Source organism: Phocoena phocoena, chromosome 1 (genome assembly GCF_963924675.1).
Source record: "Phocoena phocoena chromosome 1, mPhoPho1.1, whole genome shotgun sequence".
Taxonomy (NCBI): Eukaryota; Metazoa; Chordata; class Mammalia; order Artiodactyla; family Phocoenidae; genus Phocoena; species Phocoena phocoena.
The window spans coordinates 164,668,094-164,691,789 of record NC_089219.1 but is presented as its reverse complement, the minus strand read 5'-3'; the positions used below and the strand labels follow the sequence as shown (position 1 = coordinate 164,691,789).

The 23,696-nt window shown below is 41.7% G+C and overlaps 1 pseudogene; it reads left to right on the top strand.

Annotated features, from left to right (window-relative positions):
* LOC136118534 (polyadenylate-binding protein 4-like) overlaps nucleotides 1-23,332 on the top strand; it is a 57,135-nt pseudogene extending 33,803 nt beyond the window's left edge.
* Nucleotides 23,333-23,696: the final 364 nt, after the last annotated feature.

Genomic DNA, 23,696 nt, shown 5'->3' with positions numbered 1-23,696 from the left:
GTGAGTTAAGTTTTATTCAGGGTCTTACTGAGGACTGTTGCCTGGGAGACAGACTCTCAGATGGCTGTGAGGAACTGGTCCAAAGAGGTAAGGGAGGAGACTAGTTTGTATGTGATTTTTGTTAGGGAATAACATGAAGTCAAGCATGCATCTTAACAAAAGATGACTGCTAGTCACAAAGCACAGATATCTCAGGTGAGGGATTATGGTGCTTTCCTATGTATGGGAAGATGCAAGAAGCGGGGTTCATTAAAATTCTTCCTGAAATGCATACCTGAGGGCCTGTTTGTCCAAAGCACAGAGCATCCTGTTACTGTCTTTAATTTCCTCTCTCTGAAGCACCGAGTGCACTGCTGGTCAGCCCCTTCAGCGGGTTAATCTTTGTAGACTTGGATAATGCGAGCAATTCTCTTTCCTCTTCTTTTGTTTGCGTGCCTTGTTACGTTTCTTGTGTATCTCACTCCACTGGAATGGAAGCTCATGAGGGGTGGGCTTTTTATTGGTTTTGTTGACTGTTGTAGTCCAAGTGCCTAGAGCAGTTTCTGGCATACAGTAGGTGCTTAACAAATATCGTTTGTATCAAATGCTGGCTACCTACCTATCACCAACACTGCTCGTTGATAAGAAAAAGCTGAGTTTACTGCTTACTGTGCTAAGGGAGAGCACAGCCTTGACAGTAGGGTCTCCGAGAGCGAAAGAAAGATTGGAATTTACTGAGAATTTGAAGTTTGGTTTAAGGCAAGGCAAGTCTTTCAGTATGGGAAGGGGGGTCGTGATAAGTTTTGATATTTTTATTTATTTATGTCATCCTGAAAGCATGAGGTTTTTGGAGCAGGGCAGATTATTATTTACTCACAGCAATTACTATATTAGCTCATCAGCCTTAATTCTTCCCTCTTCTAGTGTAATGCAGTGAGAGCCAGACGGTTGGGCCTGTGTGTACAAAGGGGATTCTTACTCCACAGGAGAGGAACCCCAAATTCATCAATCTGGCAGTTTCCGTAGGACAACATGCACAGCAACTTGGCTCCCTTTCTGAGAGAGGGAAATAAACTTAATCTCCCTACTATAAACAACATCTCCTCGGGAGGAGAAGATCCTTCTGCAACGCAAATAAATGTCTCCAGGGGATACCTACACAAGCCTCTTGGGGCTTACAACTGCTGGAATGTCTCCATGTCCCTGTTTTATCCTCCCTTGAAATGTAAACGTGTGTCTCCAGAGAGGTAAATCTTTCTGGAGTTCTCTGGCATCCAACTTCCCTTTAACTTCCAAGACTTGTCTTTTAACCCAGATCCCAGTAAAATTTGCTCAAAGATCCCTAACTGTGCAGAAATACGAAAATGTTCATTTCCTGACATGGTCTTAATTAGATTTCGGTAAGATCACAATTTAACAGTTGTGGAAATAAATGAAGACCCTCCAAATGAGAAGAGGCAAAGGCTATTTATTCAGAGCCAGGGAGTCAGCCACCGTCACTTGGATTTGGCACAGACTCCAAGGAAAGCAGAGGAGTGGTCCAGCTTTACAGTGGAAGAGAGGAAACGTGTGTGTGCCCTGATTGGAGGCTATGGACATGAGGAAGTTACAGGCAGGCTGACTGGATGCAAAGCATCCGAAGTGACTGGTTAGCCATGTTTGGCTTTCTTCTCCAGTTAGTCCTAAGTTGGAAGTGGGCACAGAAATTTGGAAGCCGGCAGTTTTCAATCAAGTCCTGGCTGTTTGAGGCCAATTGTTGCAGGAGTTATGGTTTGGCTGCCTGGACTGTTTGCTAGAGATAGTGATATGACTTCTTATAAGTCTGACTTGTAGACAGTAGGTTGGCCTCCTGGGCTGGTTATTATTGATAATGGAGTTGGATTCCTGGGCTGGCTGCCACAGATTACGGGTCAGAGTTCTACTTTTATATGAGGTCTGGCCATTCTCCATTTGTATTGAGACTCTCCTGGTTTAGAATTGGCGGAAATAGCAAGGCAAAGGTTTTGAAGCAAGGAAATCTTAGGCCACAAACCATCTGTTGATGCTTCCTATTGAAGAGTTGATGAGTCTTTTGGGAAGTTCCTGGAACAAACAATCAGGGTATTTGCTTGGGCAAGAACATCCTGAAAGAGTAAACTTGTGCTAATGAAAGTAATAAAAGAGTAAAGTTATGTTAATGTAGACAGTACCAGGAGAAAGGGAGATGGGTTTTGGTTTTCAGTTGAATGAATTGAAGGGAAGGAATGGGACGGAACCAAGATTTGTCTAATGTCACAGACGTTCTTCAATCTTATTTCTCTCTCCACTTCCCCCAGCCATGCATGGTGCTGTGAGAAAAGTGAGAATATTCCTGTTTTACAGGAAATGGAGATTCCGAGTTTAAGTAAGTTGTCCAAAGTCACACTTAGATTGTAGGAAGGACAGAATTCAAAGCCAGTTCTGTAGGACTCCAAAACCTCCGGCTTTTTCTAGAGCACCATGCCGCTTTCCATAAATGTAAACATTACCCAAATCACGTTTTCATTGCCATGCATGCGTATGAATGTGTAATAGGTATACCCATATGTATGTTTTGGTGAGGGGGAAGAAAAATGGTGGGGTAGACCTTGGAATGGCACAAAATAAGTTCTTGTTGAGTATAGCTTTTGAGTGAGTTTTTTTTTAGGGGTAATTCCAGAATTTAAACTTGTGTCTGCCCTTCATTTCAAATATTCTCTGTACTGATAGGCTCTTTTAGCTACTGAATTATAATAACACGTTTTTCCTTAATACATGTTCTTTCTAGTTTTTCCCCCCTTAGTAAAGCAATTATACCCCAATAAAGATGTTTAAAAAAAAAAAAAGTAATTGGCAAAGTAGCCAGAGTTAACTTCAAATAATTAAATGCACGTGATTCTTGGGTATCATTTCAGATTTTGCAAATGCTAAGAAGTTTTCAAGAACTATGGAAATAAAACTTCTGGCTGTCCTTAGATTTACAGTCTTCGCAGTTTGTATTCTATGCTGCCGGCATTTTTACTGAGCTGGAACACTCTTCATAGAACATCATTTTATCTTTTAAAAACAATTATAATTAGTATTGTCATTGCTTTCTTAGCCACGGTAGGGGAATGCAATGATCCAACCCCCCAGTTTATCAATGTGAAATGCTGGCAGAACAGCAACGCTAGACTGCCAGGAGGGGCTCCGTGTTGCCTTCATCTGAGCTAAGCTCCAAAACTATGGCTAGGAAAAACCTCGGGAAGAACTGTGTGTTTGGTAGGAGCCTTTCCAAAGGGAATGCCCCACTAAAGCCCACACTTGTGTAATTTTCTTCTCTTCTTCACTGAGAGGGGTTACCAGCTCTACTGGTTGCATTCAAACCCTGCTGCATATTGGAATCGCCTGGGGAGCTTTGAAAGCTCTTGACGTCCAAGCTGTACACCAGACCAATTAAATCAGATCTAGAGATGGGAACCCGGCATTAACATTTTCTGAAATGCCTCAGAGGATTCCAACTTGAAGCCAACGATAGTACAATGATAGCAGGTTTCCAAAACTCCCGGAGAATCTCTGATGACAGCTCCCCGTAATATCCTGGACAGGGTGGGGAGGATTGGGTGGCAGTGATGGTGGTCCTGGGCCATGAGGTGTCAGCTGCTGGTACCAGTGCTGACTGTGCATGCAGGGCTGGCTTGTACTCCGGGATGTGGCTGTGTATATGCATTAAACAAACTAATTGCTAGAGTCCTTGACAGCCACTCTGGAAATAAGTCTGTGGGGTCTAAGGACTGGTGGGGGATCAGCCTTTCCTGGAGGGACTGCTTCTTACTAGCTGGTGGAGAAGTGGACCCAGCCTGGGCACTGCTCTGCAGGAATGGGCATTACCTTACCTCTTCATAACCCACATGTCAAGTTGGAGAGACTCAGTTGCTGAGTTGGCCCTAAGCGCCATTACACACCTCCCCTGCACTTCTGAGCAGCCCCAGCCAGCTTCTACTCTAGATGTCTGCAGCCTCCATCAGCATGTTCAGGGAGGGAAAACAGACAGCCCAAAGCTGAAGGTTCACATTTGTCCACTTAGTAGCTGGGATACACAACCATACAGCCTGCAAGGCAGCTTTTTATCAGAAGCTACACATCTCCTCAGCAGGCACACAGCCAGATGAGACCAAGTTATACTGGCATCCAATGATGACTTAGAAGCGCTGGACACCCCTGGACACATAAACAGGACAGGGGGAGCCTTGTCAGGGTAGCCTGGACTTTTAGAATTCCTCTTTTATTATGGTTGATGAGGAAGATTAAGTATTTACAGTTTGGAGATTGATTAGGTATATTAGTAATATCCAAACTGAAGAGAACAATTATTTTTAATCTTTATTGTAACAGGATATTAAAATAAGACTCTTCCCTAGATTTTTAGTTTCAGCAGAGGCCATAAAGGCTAAAAACAAACCAATGGGGAAAAAGTATCCCATATCCTAAGATATGTTGTAATTTCTCAATCTATTATATATGGTGAAGAACCATTCCGTCCATTGTGGATGGAGATTTTGTAAAATACAAAATCATGCCCTTGGATATTGTAGCAATGTCAGATTGCCAAAAATGTTGCAAACACTCTCAATTTCTGTACTGAGATCTTCACAGACCGGTAGCAGTTTTAGGTAGCACTGCTGTAGACCACTTTTACAGGTCAGGCTAAATTCTTGTGAAAATCGTTCTGTCAATCTTAGCCCACATCTCAGCCTAACTAGATAAGAGAAGGTTGAAGAGCCTGGAGAATGATTTCTTTAGAGAACTGATAGAAGCTCTAAAGGATCACTTGGAGAGCTCAGTCATATCCCCTGGAATATGCGGAGACTTTTATGGGATTCATATCTAGAAAAAGTATAAAGTTGAGAGGTTGCATCTAGAGGGAAGAGAGCTGTGCAGAGTGAGCTGCCCTTTCCTTAGTGGAGGGGCAAAGATAAATGGTTCTTGGGGAAACTGGCTATGAGCCCTCTACAAAGAACCTGGCCCAAGAGGGTATCCTGCCAGGTGTGAGGACACCTCAGTGGAAAAATGCTAGAGCTATGCCAAAGAATACAGAAATTAGAGGGAGGAGGGAACACTGAGTGGCAGTGGGAGCAGGCTTCAGCTCCACCAGGAAACAACAGTTGGAGGCTCCCAGTGTGTGGGAGGGAGGGGGTGGGGGGACTGACAAAGAAACAAACATCATGGGACAAAGAGCCAGTGATGGGGCATCAGTCACACAAAAGGTCCCAGCTATAGATTACAGTGCCCAACAAGAAAGCACTGCATCTGTCCCCTCTACCTCTTCTCCATCCCTCCCACCCCTGCCTGACTGCAAACCTTGTAGCTTGAGGTTGGACCAAACTGGGAAAGGGAGACAATGTAAACTGGGTGAGTCTAGAGTCTTGATATTATCCTGGCTTAGATGTTTCAATACTAAGAAAAAGAAATTGCTTATTACCTGAAAGTAACCAAAATACCAATCCATCTGCCCCAGGCCACATCCAGGGGGAAACGCAGCTTCAGGGTTTGTGTAGAAGTGCCCTGGTGAGCAACAAAGTGACCTCCTGATTTGGCCTCTTGTCATCCAATAAATTGGTGGCATGGCCATAGAATAATGGTTGGAGCTCAGAGTCTGAGTAAGATTCCTGGGTTTGCGTGCTTGTTCACCACTTACTAGTGATGGGGTTCAGGACATGCTACCCCCAAGTATTGCACCTTGGCATTTTTTTTTTTTTTTGCAGTAGGCGGGCCTCCCACTGTTGTGGCCTCTCCTGTTGCGGAGCACAGGCTCCGGACGCGCAGGCTCAGCGGCCATGGCTCACGGGCCCAGCCGCTCCGCGGCATGTGAGATCTTCCCGGACCGGGGCACGAACCCGTGTCCCCTGCATCAGCAGATGGACTCTCAACCACCACGCCACCAGGGAAGCCCTGCACCTTGGCATATTAATAATTCAAGCTGAAGGAGTTTGAGAAGATGGCAAAAGAAGTAAGGTCTCTCTGACCTTCCCCCATCCTTCCCCCCTGAAGCAGGTCGTGAAACCCTCATGTGACAGGTGCTCTCCCTATACCTGGAGGAAAGGAGTACTTATCTCGGAGATGGAGGAACACTGAGAAGAAAGCGAACGAGCTTGCTCTCTCCCCAGTTTACTACACTTAGCTCATACTCCTTGCCCTATCATATCTTTCCACAACTGTTCACTCTTCAGAAAACGTAGCATAAAACCACTCAATTTTAACTGTTTCTTTGGTCTTCATTTCCTTATGAAGGCTCCCTTGCCATATAAAATTTGTATTAAACAAATTTGTTTACTTTCCTCATGTTGATCTTTCAATTTAATGTTCAGATCCAGCCAAGGGACCCTACGAGGGTTGAGGGAAATGAATTTTTCCTCCCCTACACTAGCTTTGTGATCCTGGCCAAGAGAAACTATGCCTCAGTTTCCCGTCTGTGAAATAGGGATAACTTGACCATTTATTTATTTATTTATGTTTAACATCTTTATTGGAGTATAATTGCTTTACATTGGTACGTTAGTTTCTACTTTATAACAAAGTCAATCAGATATACATATACATATATCCCCATATCTCTTCCCTCTTGCGTCTCCCTCCCTCCCACCCTCCCTATCCCACCCCTCTAGGTGGTCACAAAGCACCCAGCTGATCTCCCTGTGCTATAATGCTGCTTCCCACTAGCTATCGGTTTTACATTTGGTAGTGTATATATGTCAGTGATACTCTCTTTGTCCCAGTTTACCCTTCCCCCACCCCATGTCCTCAAGTCCATTCTCTAGTAGGTCTGGGTCTTTATTCCCATCCTGCCCCTAGGTTCTTCATGACCACTTTTTTTCCTTAGATTCCATATATATGTATTAGCATACGGTATTTGTTTTTCACTTTCTGACTTACTTCATTCTGTATGACAGACGCTAGGTCCACCCACCTCACCACAAATAACTTAGTTTCCTTTCTTTTTATGGATAAGTAATATTCCATTGTATATATGTGCCACATCTTCTTTATCCATTCATCTGTCGATGGACACTTAGGTTGCTTCCATGTCCTGACTATTGAAAATAGAGCTGCAATGAACATTGTGGTACATGACTCTTTTTGAATTATGGTTTTCTCAGGGTGTATGCCCAGTAGTGGGATTGCTGGGTCATATGGTAGTTCTATTTTCAGTTTTTTAAGGAACCTCCATACTTTTCTCCATAGCGGCTGTATCAATTTACATTCCCACCAGCAGTGCAAGAGGGTTCCCTTTTCTCCACACCCTCTCCAGCATTTATTGTTTGTAGTTTTTTTTTTTGTTTACATCTTTATTGGAGTATAATTGCTTTACAGTGGTGTCCTAATTTCTGCTTCATAACAAAGTGAATCAGTCACACACACACACATATGTTCCCATATCCCTTCCCCCTCGCATCTCCCTCCCTCCCACCCTCCCTATCCCACCCCTCTAGGTACTCACAAAGCACCGAGCTGATCTCCCCGTGCTATGCAGCTGCTTCCCAATGTATGTATGCATACATTGTATGCATACATGTATATTTTATGTTTGGTAGTGTATATATGTCCATGCCCCTCTCTCACTTTGTCACAGCTTATCCTTCCCCCTCCCCATATCCTCAAGTCCATTCTCTAGTAGGTCTGTGTCTTTATTCCTATCTTACCCCTAGGTTCTTCATGACATTTTTTTTCTTAGATTCCATATATATGTGTTAGCACACGGTATTTGTCTTTCTCTTTCTGACTTACTTCACTCTGTATGACAGACTCTAGGTCCATCCACCTCACTACAAATAAGTCAATTTCGTTTCCTTTTATGGCTGAGTAATATTCCATTGTATATATGTGCCACATCTTCTTTATCCATTCATCAGATGATGGACACTTAGGTTGTTTCCATCTCTAGGCTATTGTAAATAGAGCTGCAACGAACATTTTGGTACATGACTCTTTTCGAATTATGGTTTTCTCAGGGTATATGCCCAGTAGTGGGACTGCTGAGTCATATGGTAGTTCTATTTGTAGTTTTTTAAGGAACCTCCATACTGTTCTCCATAGTGGGTGTATCAATTCACATTCCCACCAGCAGTGCAAGAGTTTTCCCTTTTCTCCACACCCTCTCCTGCATTTATTGTTTCTAGTTTTTTTTTAAGTCTCTATTGTAGTATAATTTCTTTACAATGGTGTGTTAGTTTCTGCTCCATAACAAAGCGAATCAGCCATACATATACACATGTTCCCACATCTCTTCCCTCTTGCGTCTCCCTCCCTCCCACCCTCCCTATCCCACCCCTCCAGGTGGTCACAAAGCACTGAGCTGATCTCCCTGTGCTACGGGGCTGCCTCCCACCAGATATCTACCTCATGTTTGGTAGTGTATATACGTCCATGCCTCTCTCCCACCCACAAAGCCTACCCCTCTCCCTCCCCATATCCTCAAGTCCACCCTCTAGTAGGTCTGTGTCTTTATTCCTGTCTTACCCCTAGGTTCTTCATGACATTTTTTTCTTCAATTCCATATATGTGTTAGCATATGGTATTTGTCTTTCTCTTTCTGACTTACTTCACTCTGTATGACAGACTCTAGGTCCATCCACCTCACTACAAATAGCTCAATTTCGTTTCTTTTTATGGCTGAGTAATATTCCATTGTATATATGTGCCACATCTTCTTTATCCATTCATCCGATGATGGACACTTAGGTTGTTTCCATCTCTGGGCTATTGTAAATAGAGCTGCAATGAACATTTTGGTACATGACGCTCTTTCAGTTATGGTTTTCTCAGGATATATGCCCAGTAGTGGGATTGCTGGGTCATATGGTAGTTCTATTTGTAGTTTTTTAAGGAACCTCCATACTGTTCTGCATAGTGGCTGTACCAATTCACATTCCCACCAGCAGTGCAAGAGTGTTCCCTTTTCTCCACACCCTCTCGAGCATTTATTGTTTCTAGTTTTTTTGATGATGGCCATTCTGACTGGTGTGAGATGATATCTCATTGTAGTTTCGATTTGCATTTCTCTAATGACTAATGATGTTGAGCATTGTTTCATGTGTTTGTTGGCAATCTGCATATCTTCTTTGGAGAAATGTCTGTTTAGGTCTTCTGCCCATTTTTGGATTGGGTTGTTTGGTTTTTTGTTATTGGGCTGCATGAGCTGCTTGTAAATTTTGGAGATTAATTCTTTGTCAGTTGCTTCATTTGCAAATATTTTCTCCCATTCTGAGGGCTGTCCTTTCATCTTGTTTATGGTTTCCTTTGCTGTGCAAAAGCTTTGAAGTTTCATTAGGTCCCATTTATTTATTTATTTATTTTTTTCTTTTTTTTTTTTTTTTCTTTAAGTTGTGGCGCACGGGCTTAGCCGCTCCACGGCATGTGGGATCTTCCCGGGCCAGGGCCCGAACCCCTGTCCCCTGCATTGACAGGCGGACTCCCAACCACCATGCCACCAGGGAATCCCTATTTTTGTTTTTATTTCCACTTCTCTAAGAGCTGGGTCAAAAAGGATCTTGCTGTGATTTATGTCATAGAGTGTTCTGCCTATGTTTTCCTCTAAGGGTTTGATAGTTTCTGGCCTTACATTTAGGTCTTTAATCCATTTTGAGCTTATTTTTGTGTATGGTGTTAGGGAGTGTTCTAATTTCATTCTTTTACATGTAGCTGTCCAGTTTTCCAGCACCACTTATTGAAGAGGCTGTTCTTTCTCCACCGTACATTCCTGCCTCCTTTATCAAAGATAAGGTGACCATATGTGTGTGGGTTTATCTCTGGGCTTTCTATCCTGTTCCATTGATCTATATTTCTGTTTTTGTGCCAGTACCATACTGTCTTGATTACTGTAGCTTTGTAGTATAGTCTGAAGTCAGGGAGCCTGATTCCTCCAGCTCCGTTTTTCTTTCTCAAGATTGCTTTGGCTATTCGGGGTCTTTTGTGTTTCCATACAAATTGTGAAATTTTTTGTTCTAGTTCTGTGAAAAATGCCAGTGGTAGTTTGATAGGGATTGCATTGAATCTGTAGTTTGCTTTGGGTAGTAGAGTCATTTTCACAATGTTGATTCTTCCAATCCAAGAACATGGCATATCTGTCGATCTGTTTGTATCATCTTTAATTTCTTTCATCAGTGTCTTATAGTTTTCTGCTACAGGTCTTTTGTCTCCTTAGGTAGGTTTATTCCTTGGTATTTTATTCTTTTTGTTGCAGTGGTGAATGGGACTGTTTCCTTAATTTCTCTTTCTGATTTTTCATTGTTAGTGTATAAGAATGCAAGAGATTTCTATGCATTCATTTTGTATCCTGCTACTTTACCAAATTCATTGATTAGTTCTAGTAGTTTTCTCGTAGCATCTTTAGGATTCTTTAAGAATAGTATCATGTCATCTGCAAACAGTGACAGTTTTGCTTCTTCTTTTCCAATTTGGATTCCTTTCATTTCTTTTTCTTCTCAGATTGCTGTGGCTAAAACTTCCAAAACTATGTTGAATAATAGTGGTGAGAGTGGGCAAGCTTGTCTTGTTCCTGATCTTAGTGGAAATGGTGTCAGTTTTTCACCACTGAGGACGATGTTGACTGTGGGTTTCTCATATATGGCCTTTATTATGTGGACATAAGTTCCTTCTATGCCTAATTTCTGGAGAGTTTTTATCATATATGAGTGTTGAATTTTGTCAAAAGCTTTTTCTGCATCTATTGAGATGATCAGATGGTTTTTATTCTTCAGTTTGTTAATATGGTGTATCACGTTGATTGATTTGTGTATATTGAAGAATCCTTGCATTCCTGGGATAAATCCCACTTGATCATGGTGTATGATCCTTTTAATATGCTGTTGGATTCTGTTTACTAGTATTTTGTTGAGGATTTTTTCATCTATGTTCATCGGTGATATTGGCCTGTAGTTTTCTTTTTTTGTGACATCTTTGTCTGGTTTTGGTATCAGGGTGATGGTGGCCTCGTAGAATGAGTTTGGGAGTGTTCCTCCCTCTGCTATATTTTGGAAGAGTTTGAGAAGGATAGATGTTAACTCTTCTCTAAAGGTTTGATAGAATTCACCTGTGAAGCCATCTGGTCCTGGGCTTTTGTTTGTTGGAAGATTTTTACTCACAGACTCTATTTCAGTTCTTGTGAATAGTCTGTTTATATTTTCTATTTTTTCTAAGTTCAGTCTCAAAAGGTAGTGCGCTACTAAAAATTTGTCCATATCTTCCAGGTTGTCCATTTTATTGGCATATAGTTGCTTGTAGTAATCTCTCATGATCCTTTGTATTTCTGCAGTGTTAGTTGTTACTTCCCCTTTTTCGTTTCTAATTGTATTGATTTGAGTCTTCTCCCTTTTTTTCTGGATGAGTCTGGCTAATGGTTTATCAGTTTTGTTTATCCTATCAAAGAACCAGCTTTTACTTTTATTGATCTTTGCTATTGTTTCCTTCATTTCTTAATCATTTATTTCTGATCTGATCTTTATGAATCCTTCCTTCTGCTAACTTTGGGGTGTTTTTGTTCTTCTTTCTCTAATTGCTTTAGGTGTAAGGTTAGGTTGTTTATTTGAGATGTTTCTTGTTTCTTGAGGTAGGATTGTATTGCTATAAACTTCCCTGTTAGAACTGCTTTTGCTGCATCCCATAGATTTCGCATTGTCGTGTTTTCATTGCCATTTGTTTCTACATAATTTTTGATTTCCTCTTTGATATCTTCAGTGATCTCTTGGTTATTAAGTAGTTTATTGTTTAGCCTCCATGTGTTTGTATTTTTTACAGATTTTTTCCTGTAACTAGTCTCATAGCATTGTGGTCTGAAAAGATATTTAATATGATTTCAATTTTCTTAAATTTACCAAGGCTTGATTTGTGACCCAAGATATGATGTATCCTGGAGAATGTTCCATGAGCACTTGAGAAGACAGTGTATTCTGCTGTTTTTGGATGGAATGTCCTATAAATATCAATTAAGTCCATCTTCTTTAAGGTATCATTTAAAGCTTGTGTTTCCTTATAAATTTTCATTTTGGATGATCCGTCCATTGGTCAAAGTGGGGTGTTAAAGTCCCCTACTATGATTGTGTTACTGTTGATTTCCCCTTTCATCATTGTTAGCATTTGCTTTATGTATTGAGTTGCTCCTGTGTTGGGTGCATAAATATTTACAATTGTAGTATCTTCTTCTTGGATTGATCCCTTGATCATTATGTAGTGTCCTTCTTTGTCTCTTGTCATATTCTTTCTTTTAAAGTCTATTTTGTCTGATATGAGAATTGCTACTCCAGCTTTCTTTTGATTTCCATTTGCAAGGAGTATCTTTTTCTATCCCCTCACTTTCAGTCTGTATGTGTCCCTAGGTCTGAAGTGGATGTCTTGTAGAGAGCATATATATGGGTCTTGTTTTTGTATCCATTCAGTCAATGTCTTTTGGTTGGGGCAGTTAATCCATTAACATTTAAGGTAATTATCGATATGTATGTTCCTATTACCATTTTCTTAATTGTTTTGGGTTTGTCATTATAGGTCTCTTACCTTCTCTTGTGTTTCCTGCCTAGAGAAGTTCCTTTAGCAGTTGTTGTAGAGCTGGTTGTAGAGCTGGTTTGGTGGTGCTGAATTCTCTTAGCTTGTCTGTAAAGGTTTTAATTTTTCTGTTGAATCTGAATGAGATCCTTGCTGGGTAGAATAATCTTGGTTGTAGGTTTTTCCCTTTCATCACTTAAATATTTCCTGCCACTCCCTTCCGGCTTGCAGAGTTTCTGCTGAAAGATCAGCTGTTAACCTTATGGGGATTCCCTTGTATGTTATTTGTTGTTCTTCCCTTGCTGCTTTTAATATCTTTTCTTTGTGTTTAATGTGTGATAGTTTGATTAGTATGTGTCTTGGCGTGTTTCTCCTTGGATATATACTGTATGGAACTCTCTGTGCTTCCTGGACTTGATTAACTATTTCCTTTCCCATATTAGGGAAGTTTTCAACTATAATCCCTTCAAATACTTTCTTAGTCCCTTTCTTTCTCTGTTCTTCTTCTGGGACCCCTATAATTCGAATGTTGGTGTGTTCAATGTTGTCCCAGAGGTCTCTGAGACTGTCCTAAAATTTTTTCATTCTTTTTTGTTTATTCTGCCCTGCAGGAGTTCTTTCCACTATTTTATCTTCCAGGTCACTTACATTCTTCCACCTCAGTTATTCTGCTATTGAATCCTTTTAGAGAATTTTTAATTTCACTTATTGTGTTGTTCATCATTGTTTTTTTGCTCTTTAGTTCTTCTAGGTCCTTGTTAAATGTTTTTTGTATTTTCTCCATTCTATTTCCAAGATTTTGGATCATCTTTACTATCATTATTCTGTATTTTTTTCAGGTAGACTGCCTATTTCCTCTTCGTTAGGTCTGGTGGGTTTTTACCTTGCTCTTTCATCTGCTGTGTGTTTCTCTGTCTTCTCATTTTGCTTAACTTACTGTATTTGGGGTCTCCGTTTTGCAGGCTGCAGGTTCATAGTTCCCATTGTTTTTGGTGTCTGCCTCCAGTGCATAAGGTTGGTTCAATGGGTTGTGTAGGCTTCCTGGTGGAGGGGACTAGTGCCTGTATTCTGGTGGATGAGGATGGATCTTGTCTTTCTGGTGGGCACATCCGCATCTGGTGGTGTGTTTTGGGGTGTCTGTGACCTTATTATGATTTTAGGCAGTCTCTCTGCTAATGTGTGGGGTTGTGTTCCTGTGTTGCTAGTTGTTTGGCATAGGGTGTCCATCACTGTAGCTTGCTGGTCGTTGAGTGGAGCTGCGTTTTGGCGTTGAGATGGAGATCTCTGAGAGATTTTCGCCATTTGATATTACGTGGATCTGGAAGTTCTCTGGTGGACCAATATCCTGAACTCAGCTCTCCCACCTCAGAGGCACAGGCCTGACGCCCGGCCAGAGCACCAAGACCCTGTCATCCACATGGCTTAGAATAAAAGGGAGAAAAAAAGAAAGAAAGAAAGAAAAAATAAAATAAAGTTATTAAAATTAAAAGTAATTATTGAAAGTAAAAAAGTTTAAAAAGTAATAATAAAAAAAAGAAAGAAGAGAGCAACCAGGGCTTCCCTGGTGGCACAGTGGTTGAGAGTCCGCCTGCAGGGGACACGGGTTCGTGCCCCGGTCCAGGAAGATCCCACATGCTGCAGAGCGGCTGGGCCCGTGAGCCATGGCCGCTGAGCCTGCGCGTCCGGAGCCTGTGCTCCGCAACGGGAGAGGCCACAACAGTGAGAGGCCCGCGTAACGGAAAAAAAAAAAAGAGAGAGAGCAACCAAACCAAAAAGCAAATCCACCAATGATAACAAATGCTAAAAACTATACAAAAAAAAAAAAAAAAAAAGGACAGACAGACCCCTAGGACAAGTGGCAAAAGCAAAGCTATACAGAAAAAATCACACACAGAAGCATACACATGCACACTCACAAAAGAGAAAAAGGAAAAAATATATATATATCGTTGCTTCTAAAGTCCGCCTCGTCTATTTGGGATGATTCAGGTATTCCACAGATGCAGGTACATCAAGGTGATTGCGGAGATTTAATCCGCTGCTCCTGAGGCTGCTGGGAGAGATTTCCCTTTCTCTTCTTTGTTCGCACAGCTCCTGGGGGCTCAGCTTTGGATTTGGCCCCGCCTCTGCGTGTAGGTCGCCGGAGGGCGTCTGTTCTTCGCTCAGACAGCACTGGGTTAAAGGAGCAGCTGATTCGGCAGCTCTGGCTCACTCAGGCGGGGGAGGGGCACGGGGGGGGGAGGGAGGGAGGGAGGGAGGGGCACGGGGGGGAGGGAGGGAGGGGCACGGGGGGGGGAGGGAGGGAGGGGCACGGGGGGGGGAGGGAGGGAGGGGCACGGAGGGTGGGGCCGGCGTGACGTTGCACCAGCCTGCGGCGCGCAGTGCGTTCTCCCGGGTAAGTGGTCCCTGGATCCCGGGACCCTGGCAGTGGCGGGCTGCACAGGCTCCCGGGAGTGGGTGTGGATAGTGACCTGTGCTCGCACACAGGCTTCTTGGTGGTGGCAGCAGCGGCCTCAGCGTCTCATGCCTGTCTCTGGGGTCCCTGCTGATAGCTGCGGCTCGCGCCCGTCTGTGGAGCTCCTTTAAGCGGCGCTCTTAATCCCCTCCCCTCGCGCACCAGGAAACAAAGAGGCAAGAAAAAGTCTCTTGACTCTTCGGCAGCTCCAGACTTTTCCCGGACTCCCTCCCGGCTAGGTGTGGTGCACTAGCCCCTTCAGGCTGTGTTCACGCCGCCAACCCCAGTCCTCTCCGACCGAAGCCCGAGCCTCAGCTCCCAGCCCCGCCCGCCCCGGCAGGTGAGCAGACAAGCCTCTCGACCTGGTGAGTGCCGGTCGGCCCTGATGCTCTGTGCGGGAATCTCTCCGCTTTGCCCTCCGCACCCCTGTGGCTGTGCTCTCCTCCGTGTCTCCAAAGCTTACCCCCTCTGCGAGCCGCAGTCTCCGCCCGTGAAGGAGCTTCTAGTGTGTGGAAACTTTTCCTCCTTCACAGCTCCCTCCCTCTGGTGCAGGTCCCGTCCCCATTCTTTTGTCTCTTTTTTCTTTTGCCCTACCCTGGTACATGGGTATTTTCTTGCCTTTTGGGAGGTCTGAGGTCTTCTGCCAGCGTTCCGTAGGTGTTCTGTAGGAGTTATTCCACATGTAGATGTATTTCTGATATATTTGTTGGGAGGAAGGTGATCACGTCTTACTCTTCCACCATCTTGAAGCTCCCCAACTTGACCATTTAGAGTTGCTGTGAGGCTTACAGGAATTAGTGAATATAAAGCATTTGAAACAATCCAGGAACATAGTAATAAATATTAATTATTAATAGTATACAAATCACCTGGGAGCTTGTTAGAAGTGTTGATTCTGGGGCCCTTTACCAGGGATCCAGATTCATTAAGTCAGGTAGGGACCAGGAAACTGTGTTTTTTAACAAATACTCACAGGTGTCTGATGAAGTTGGTTTGAAGACTAGTGTGAAACACTTGGTGTAAAGGAACACCAGGCTTCCATGTGTAGGAAATTTGCTCTAATTAGATGAGAATGAAGTTAGAAGGTTGGGGGAGGCAATTAATCACAGAATATTATAAACCAATTCTAATATCCTGTGATTAAGAAACGGAAGCTATTTTAGAGATACAGTACACTCCTCTCCTCCCACCCCAGCCGTTCCCCTTTATAGGTAGGGAAACTGAGGTCCAGTGGCAGAACCAGAGTCACACAGCTGTTAGCAGCAGACTTGAACTACAATCATTGCCTCTCAACTCCAAACCTCATGCTCTTTCCACTCCATAAGACTGATTCAGAGTAAGGTCAATGTCACAGGAGTCCTACTTTCTTCTGTGGGATCCAGAAAATAGTTAAGCCGATTCTAAATTGGGCTAGACTATTAAATCCAAATAGCCTATGTGGAAGTAAAAGAAGATGAACCAAATGAGAACAGCCAAGGGGTACACATTCAGAGCTTACTGTAGCAAGGCAGTCAGCCACCATGACTTGTGTTTTGGCAGAGATTCAAAGGTAGACAGAGGAGTGATAAACCTTTATAGTGGAAAAGGGAAGGCTTCAGGTATGCCTTGATTGGAGGCTGTTAGCATGGGGAAGTGGTAGGAGGGTTAGGAAGACTAACTAGAAGGGGGGCGTCCTATATGATTGCTTAGGGATGTCTCTGGCTGGCCTTAAGTTGGAGATGGAGACAAAACTTAAAGGAGCTGTCAATCATTAACCAACTCCTGGCCATGTTGGGCCAATTGTTACAGGGGCTATTGTTTGCCTCCTTAGAGAACTTTGTTTCTTAGAGATAGTGGTCCATGTACTTTCTCCATTCCCTCAGAACCCACATTTTCTCTCGTGAACTACAACTTCTGATTTACATATTTTGGGAATTTAGGGAAGGGTGTTGCTTTTGTTATTCACAGTGCAATATATATTGTAAATGGGTAGGCAAAGATTAAATGACAAAAATCTAGCCATTCTGAGAAGGTTCAGCCTCTGAGAACCGCTGCTTGCTATTCTCATGAGAACAGCTTTTCTTTGAACTATTATTACTTTATTATTAATTATGCATTTTAAAAATACCTACATGGGATAAAGAACTACTGCAATAGGGGTTGTGAGAGTATAAATATGTATGCCCATCAGTGGGCATATGTATGTGAAACACCTAGATAAAAATGGTGATGAGTGGATTGCCCTAAGTTTTAAGTAAATTGGGAATTATGAAAAATTGTGCCAATGAAAAGAAGTCTATCTGAAAGAAACATCCTCTGAAACAAAGAAATGGTTAATTATATAGAAAAAGCTCATCTCCTCTAATTTTTATCAAAAGATGATGTATTCCCTAGGCCTCAGGGAAGTGCAAAACAAAACCACACTGAAATACCACCTTATACCCACTAGGATGGCTAAAATAAAAAAGAGATAATAAGTGTTGGAGACAATGTAGAGAGATTGGAACCTTCATATACTGTTTGTGGGAATGTAAAATAGTACCACTACTTTGGAAAAGAGTTTGGCATTTCCTCAGAAGGTTAAACATAGAGTTATTATCTGACCCAGAAATTCCACTCTTGATATATACTCAAGAGAAATGAAAACATAATTCATATAATAACTTGCATATGAATATTCATAGAAACATTATTTGTAATAAACAAAAAGTGGAAACAACCCAATGTCCATCAACAGATGAACAGACAAAATATGGTATATTCATATGGTATGTTATGTAATTCAGGCATGAAAAGGAATGAAGTACGATTGCTACAACATGGATGAACCTTGAAAACATTATCCTAAGTGAAAGAAGTCATTTACTGGAGACCACATATTGTTGATTCCATTGATATAAAATGTCCAGAACAGGCAAATCTGTAGAGACAGAAAGTATGATTTCTGTCTGGTAAATTTAACTAAGCAGGTGAAAGACCTGTACACTGAAAACTGTAAGACATTGAGGAAAGAAATGAAAGAAGACAAAGATAAATCTCTTGGATTGGAAGAATTAATATTAAAATGTCCGTACTTCCCAAAGCAATATACAGATGCAATACCATTCCTATCAAAATACCAATGGCATTTTTCACACAACTAGAACAAATAATCTTAAAATTTGTGTGGAACTACAAAAAAAACCCTGAATAGCCAAAGCAGTCTTAAGAAAGAACAAAGCTGGAGGCATCATCCTTCCTAATTTCAAACTATACAACCAAGCTATAGTAATCAAAATTATATGGTGCTGACACAAAAACAGACAGATAGATCTATGGAACAGAAGAGAGAGCCCAAAAATGAACCCACACTTATATGGTCAATTAATCTACAACAAAGGAGGCAAAAATATACAATAGGAAGAAGTTTCTTCAATAAATTGTGTTGAGAAAACTGGACAGTTATGTGCAAAAGCCACTATTTTACACAATGTACAAAAATAAAATGGATTAAAGACTTGGATATAAGACCTGAAGCCATAAAACTCCTAGAAGAAATCATAGGCATTCAGCTCTTTGACATTGATCTTAGTAATTTTTTTTTTTTGTATCTTTTTCCAGGCAAGGGCAAAAAACCCAAAAATAAACAAATAGACTACATGAAAGTAAAAAGCTTTTGCACAGTGAAGGAAATCCACAACAAAATGAAAAGGTAACGTAATGAATGGGAGAAGATACTTGCAAATCATATATCTAATATGTGGCTAATATCCAGAATATATAAAACACTCATACAGTTTAATATCAAAAAACACAATCCAATTAAAAATGGACAGGGGATCTGAACAGACATTTTTCCAAACAAGACATACAGATGGACAACTGGCCCATGAAAAAAATCTCAGCATCACTAATCATCAGGGAAATGCAAGTCAAAGCCACAGCAAAATACAGGCATATCTTGTTTTATTGTATTTTGGTTTATTGAGCTTCACGAATATTTTATTTTGTACAAATTGAAGGTTTGTGGCAACACTCTGTTATCATACAATGGTTAGCATTTTTTAGCAATAAAGTATTTTAAAATTAAGGTATGTACATTGTTTTTCAGATATGATACTATTGCACACTTAATACACTAAAATATGGTGTAAACATAATTTTTATATGTACTGGGAAACCAAAAAAATCTGTCAACTCATTTTATTGCCATATTTGCTTTATTGCAGTGGTCTGAAACAAAACTTGCAATGTCTCCAAGGTATGCTTGTTTCACCTTACATCTGTCAGAATGGCTGTTATCAAAAATGCAAAAAATAACAAGTGTTGTTGAGGATATTGGGGAAAAAGGAACTCTCATTCACTGTTGGTGGGAATGTAAGTTGATGCAGCCACTATGGAAAACAATATGGAAGTTCCCCCCAAATTAAAAGTAGTGCTACCATATGATCCATCAATTCCACTTCTGGATATTTACCTGAAGATGAAAACACTAATTGGAAAAGATATATTCACCCTTATGTTCATTGCAGCATTATTTTCAATAGCCAAGATATAGAAGCAACTGAAGTATCCACTGCTGGATGAATGGTAAAAAAGATGTGGTATATATATATATATATATATATATATATATATATATATATATTTATTTATTTATCTAACAATGGAATGTCACTCAGCCATTAAAAAAAAAAAGAAATCATGCTATTTGCAACAACATGGGATGGATCTAGAGGATATTATGCTAAGTGAAATGTCAGACAGAAAGACAAATACTGTATGATTTCATTCATATGTGGAATCTAAAAAACAGAACAGATGAGTAAACAAAACAGAAACAGATGCATAGATACAGAGGACAAGCTGGTTGTGGCCAGAGAAGAGGGGTTTGGAGGATGAGCAAAATAGGTGAAGGAGACTAAAAGCCACAAACTTTCAGTTATTAAATGAATAAGTCATGAGGGTATATATACAGAATAGTTCATATGGTCAATAATATTTGAATAACTTTAAATGGTGACAGGTGGTACCTAGACTTATCTTGGTGATCACCTCATACTATATAAATGCTGAATCACTATGTTGAAACTAATATAACATTGTATTTCAATTACTGTATACTTATACCCAGGTTTAGAAGAATGAGTGCACAGCGAAGTTTTTAACAAAATGTTTGAAAGTATAAAGAACAACCAACAGAACTGAAGGATACAGTAACTGAAATGACAAATACACTAGAAGGAATCAGCTGTAGACTAAATGATACAGAGGAATGGATCAGTGAGGTAGAAGACAGAGTAGTCGAAATCACTGATGTTGAACAGAAAAAAGAAAAAAAGAAAAAAAAGAAATGAGGACAGTGTAAGAGATCTCTGGGACAACACCAAGTGTATGACAGTTCACATTATAGGAGTCCCAGAAGAAGAAGAGAGAGAGAAAGGGGCTGAGAATATATTTGAAGACATAATAGCTGCAAACTTCCCTAACCTGGGAAAGGAAACAGACATCTAGACACTTAGAGAAGAGTTAACAACTATTCTTCTCAAACTATTACAAAAAATTCCAGAGGAAAAAATACTTCTGAACTCATTCTATGAGGCCAGCATCACCCTGATACCAAAATCAGATGAAGATATCACACAAAAAGAAAATTACAGGTCAATAATACTGATGAACATAGATGCAAAAATCCTCAACAAAATATTAGCAAACTAAATCCAACAATACATTAAAAAGGTCATACATCATGATCAAGTGGGATTTATCCCAAGGATGCAAGTATGGTTCAATATCTGCAAATCTATCTATGTGATATGTCATATTAACAAATTGAAGAATAAAAACCACATTGTCATCTCAATAATGCAGAAAAAGCTTTTGATAAAATTCAACATACATTTATGATAAAAATCTCTCCAGAAAGTGGTATACAGGGAACATACCTTAACATAATAAAGGCCATATATGATAAACTCACAGCTAACATCATACTCAATGGTGAAAAGCTGAAAGCATTTCTTCTAAGATCAGGAACAAGGCAAGTATGTCCACTCTCACCACTTTTATTCAACATAGTTTTGGAAGTCCTAGCCACAGCAATCAGGGAAAAAAAAAAAGGAATCCAAATTGGAAAGAACGAAGTAAAGCTGTCACTGCTTGCAGATGTCATGATACTATACACAGAAAATCCTAAATCAGTGGGAAAGTAATTTTCTTTGGCCATCCACAGAGGAAAGTGGAATGGCAGGCTGATTTAAAGCTGAAATTTGAACAGCTGAAACAGGAAAGAAGTAGTTGCTATCAGGGGCTGAATCTCTACATTAAGAACTTGGGTGATACCACTGATGATGAGAAGTTAAGAGTTTCCCCCTTTTTTTTTTCACATCTTTATTGGAGTATAATGGCTTTACAATGTCGTGTTAGTTTCTCCTGTACAACAAAGTGAATCAGCTATACATATACATATGTCCCCATATCCCTTCCCTCTTGAGCCTCCCTCCCACCTTCCCTATCCCACCCCTCTAGGTCATCACAGAGCATTGAGTTGATCTCCCTGTGCTATGCAGCAGCTTCCCACTAGCTATCTGTTTTACATTTGGTAGTGCATATATGTCAATGCTACTCTCACACTTCGTCCCAGCCTCCCCTTCCCCCTCCATGTCCTCAAGTCCGTTCCCTACATCTGTGTCTTTATTCCTGCCCTGCCACTAGATTCATCAGTACCATTTTTTTTGGATTCCATATATATGCATTAGCATACAGTATTTGTTTTTCTCTTTCTGACTTAGTTCACTCCATATGAAAGACTCTAGGTCCATCCACCTCACTACAAATAATTCAGTTTCTTTCCTTTTTATGGCTGAGTAATATTCCATTGTATATATGTGCCACATCTTCTTTATCCATTCATCTGTTGATGGACACTTAGGTTGCTTCCATGTCCTGGCTGTTGTAAATAGTGCTGCAGTGAACATTGTAGTACATGCATCTTTTTTTTTAATTGTTATCATTTTAAAAAAATTAATTAGTTTTTTGGTCTGTGTTGGGTCTTTACTGCTGTGCGCGGGCTTTCTCTAGTTGCAGAGAGCGGGGGCTACTCTTCGTTGCGGGGGGTGGGCTTCTCATTGTGGTGGCTTTTGTTGCGGAGTGCGGGTTCTAGGCACGCAGGCTCAGTAGTTGTGGCTCACGGGCTCTAGAGCGCAGGCTCAGTAGTTGTGGTGCACAGGCTTAGTTGCTGCATGGCATGTGGGATCTTCCCGGACCAGGGCTCGAACCCGTGTCCCCTGCATTGGCAGGTGGATTCTTAACCACTGTGCCACCAGGGAAGCCCCATGTATCTTTTTGAATTATGGTTTTCTCAGGGTATATGCCCAGCAGGATCAATCACCAGTGCTAAGGTGATGCTGGAGGATGGGAGAAGCAAGGGTTTGGCTTTGTCTGCTCCTCAGCCCCTGAAGAGGCAACCAAAGCAGTCACTGAGAGGACGCATCATGGGCTCCAAGTCACTGTATGTCACCCTGGCCCAGAGAAAGGAAGAGAAAAAGGCTCACCTGACCAACCGGTATATGCAGCAGGTGGCTGTGATGAGAGCTCTCCCTGCCAATACCATCTTAAATCAGTTCCAGCATGCAGCTGGGGGCTGCTTTGTGCCAGCAGTTCCACAGGCTCAGGGAAGACCTCCATATTATACACCTAACCAGTTAGCACAGATGAGGCCTGATCCACGCCGGCAGCAACGTGGGAGACCTCAAGGCTTCCAAGGAATGCCAAGTGCTATACGCCAGTCTGGGCCTCGTCCAGCTCTTCGCCATCTGGCTCCAACTGGTAATGCTCTGGCCTCTCGCGGCCTCTCTACAACCGCTCAGAGAGTCTGGTCTGAGTGCCCGGACTGCTTGGCTATGGACTTTGGTGGGGCTGGTGCTGCCCAGCAAGGGCTGACTGACAGCTGTGAGTCTGTGAGTTCCCACAGCTGTGCAGAACTTAGCGCCTTGGGCTGCTGTTGCTGCGGCTGCTCCTTGGGCTGTTGCACCTTACGAATACGCCTCCAGTGTCCGCAGCCCTCACCCTGCCATCCAGCCCCTACAGGCACCCCAGCCTGCGGTCCACGTGCAGGGGCAGGAGCCGCTGACTGCCTCTGTGCTGGCCGCAGCGCTCCTCTCCCCCCGCCCCCGCCCCCGCCCCCACAAGGAACAGAAGCAGATGCTGGGTGAACGTTTGTTCCCGCTCATCTAGACCATGCACTCAAACCTGGCTGGGAAGATTATGGGAATGCTGCTGAGGATTGACAGCTCTATACTGATGCACATGCTGGAGTCCCCCGAGTCTCTCTGCTCCAAGGTAGATAAAGATGTGACAGTCCTACAGGCTCATCATGCCAAGAAAGAAGCTGCCCAGAAGGTGGGCGCTGTTGCTGCTGCTATCTCTTAGACAAGGACAGACCGATTCAAAAGCCAAATAAACCCTCATGGAATTCAGCTCAAGGTTTGAAGACTTCCTAGCTTGTCCTATGTACTCAACACCGAGAACGACAAATTGAAAATGTTATAGGTCAGTTCATATCAAAAGGTCGATTATGAAATGCCTAGACATTTTCAATTAAAAGAATATATACTCTGGGTTCTGATATGGCCCAGACAGTTTTAACTTTTTTTTTTCTATTGTGGATTTTGATTTTTTTCTCCCAGAAATTGGTTTTATTTGATGTACCCAAGTCTTACGTTTCTGAATAAAGAAAAAAATCTCCATTAAAAAAAAAAGTGGTGTTGGGAAAACGGGACACCTACATTTAAAA